Genomic DNA, 2,500 nt, shown 5'->3' with positions numbered 1-2,500 from the left:
GAGAAAGAGAGACAGACAGAGAGATACAAAGAGAGACAGGGAGAGACAGGGAGAGACAGAGAGACAGAGATCCAGACTCAGACAGACAGACAGACAGACAAACGGACGGACAACGCGTACAGACAGAAAGATAGAGCAAGAGATAGAGGGAGGGAGGAAGAAAGAGACAGAGAGAAATAGGGAGACATAGATACAAAGAGAAATAGAGATGGAGAGAGACGGACAGACGGACAGACAGACACACAGAAAGCCCGAGAAAGAGAAACGAAGACAGAGAGAGAGAGAGAGAGAGAGAGAGAGTGAAGGGAAGGAGAGAGAGAGAGAGAGAGGGACAGACAGACGTACAGACAGACACACAGAAAGCCCGAGAAAGAGAAACGAAGACAGAGAGAGGGAGAGAGAGAGAGAGAGTGAAGGGAAGGAGAGAGAGAGAGAGAGAGAGAGGGACAGACAGACGTACAGACAGACACACAGAAAGCCCGAGAAAGAGGAACGAAGACAGAGAGAGGGAGAGAGAGAGAGAGGAAAGGGAAGGAGAAAGAGAGAGAGAGAGGGGGGGGGGAGGGGCAGACAGACGTACAGACAAACGGACAGAAAGCTTGAGAAAGAGAAAACAAAAAAAGAGTGATAGAGGGGGGAGGGAGGGAGAGACAGATACAGAGACAGACAGACGACAGACAGAAAGATAGAAAGACTGGGAAAGAGAAATGATGAGAGAGAGAGAGAGAGAGATGGAGAGAGAGAGTGACAGACAGACACAGAGAGGAGAGAGGGTGGAAAAATGGGTGGGGAGAGAGAGGTGAGGGAGAAGAGGGGAGAGTCAGAGCGAGGGAAGAAGGCCGGGAAAAGGGAGAGGAGGGTAGAGAAAGAAAGAAAGGGGCTGAAGAGAAAGAGAGGGTAGGAGAGAGAGGAGGGTTGAGGAGAAAGAGAGAGAGGGAGAGAGGGATTGAGGAGAAAGAGTTAGTGAGAGAAGGGTTTAGAAGAAAGAGATGGGGAGAGAGAAGGAGAGAGAGAGGGGTTGAGGAGAAAGAGAGAGAGGGAGAGAGAGAGAGAGAAGGGTTGAGGGGAAAGAGAGAGAGGGAGAGAGAGAGAGAGAAGGGTTGAGGGGAAAGAGGTGCGAGAAAGAGGGAGAGAGGGTTAAAGAGAAAGAGGGGAAGAGAGAGAGAGAGAGAGAGAGGAGAGAGAGAGAGAGAAGGTGAGGAGAAAGAGAGAGTGGGAGAGAAGAAGAGAGGGTTGAAGAAAAGACAAGACAGGACAGGACAAGACAAGACAAGACAGGACATGGCAAATGGTTTACTGAACTGGGCCATTTACCCATGTCAAGTGGGAAAAGTGGGGACGAAAATCAGACGAAAAGTGGGGACGAAAATCAGACGAAAAGTGGGGACGAAAATCAGACGAAATGGGGGACGAAAATCAGACGAAATGTGGGGACGAAAATCAGACGAAAGATAACAGCGCATATTGCATGCCAAGGGTTTTTAATTTCATTATCCGTCCATGTAGCAAGATCTTAACTGGAATGAATGCCTTATTTATGTAGATTGTGACTTTCATTGAGTATTTCACGTTTGATAGCAATAACGCTAATCTGAACATAGATGGTTGGTTGTAAAAAAAAAAAAAAAAGAATAAACTTTTCTCTAACTTGCTGGTATCTAGGACAAATGACCATGAAGTGGATTTCTGATTCATAGACACCCTCACAGAAAGGACAATCCAAACATTTCTTCTTAGCCTCACTAAAGCGGTTTAAATGACATTTTCATTATGAAACACCAAGCCTTATTCTTGTTAAATAATTTCCTAACTGCGCTATTCTGTACAACCAAGAGATAGTGAGAAAAGGGAGTAGTTTTCTTTCAAGGAAGAATAAAATGCACTGTTCCAGCCTTGGACATAGCAGTCATTTAACCGCTGTCTAAACCCAGCCAAAAATGCTTTCTCATTACCGACTCCTTGTTGTTCCCACACAAAGCCAAACCCATAACAATATAGTCCTTTAGGACACATAAATACATCAGTGAGTTCACCGTCAGCGCGAATTCTTGCCTTAACGACATTGTACATACTTTGAATTGCTTTGTACGTTTTACCATTGATACCATTTTTTCTGAGGATTGACCGTAAATGACACCTATCAACTAAATCGAACGCCTTTTGCAAATCAATAAAAGCGGAGTACAGCTTTCCCTTACTAATAAATTGTTTCTGAATTAATGACAAAAGAGTGAAAATATCTTGTGCTATAGTTGTGTATAAATCCAGCTTGGGCTTCATGTAACAAATTGTTTTCTTCTATCCAAATTGTTAAACATTTATTTAGAATGTAATTATAAAGTTTTCCGCAGATATACAGCAAGGATATAGCTCTGTATTATCCAGTGAGTTTGGGTCACCTTTTTATATATTGGCTGGATAATAGCTTCTGACCATGCATGAGGAAATGTACCTGTATCGAACAGTTTATTGAAGTAACTGGTCAGAAACAGTGCGACTT

The sequence above is a fragment of the Babylonia areolata genome, chromosome 14 (genome assembly GCF_041734735.1).
Source record: "Babylonia areolata isolate BAREFJ2019XMU chromosome 14, ASM4173473v1, whole genome shotgun sequence".
In the NCBI taxonomy this organism is placed as follows: Eukaryota; Metazoa; Mollusca; class Gastropoda; order Neogastropoda; family Buccinidae; genus Babylonia; species Babylonia areolata.
The sequence above is the reverse complement of the archived record's forward strand: the minus strand, read 5'-3'. Positions refer to the sequence as shown.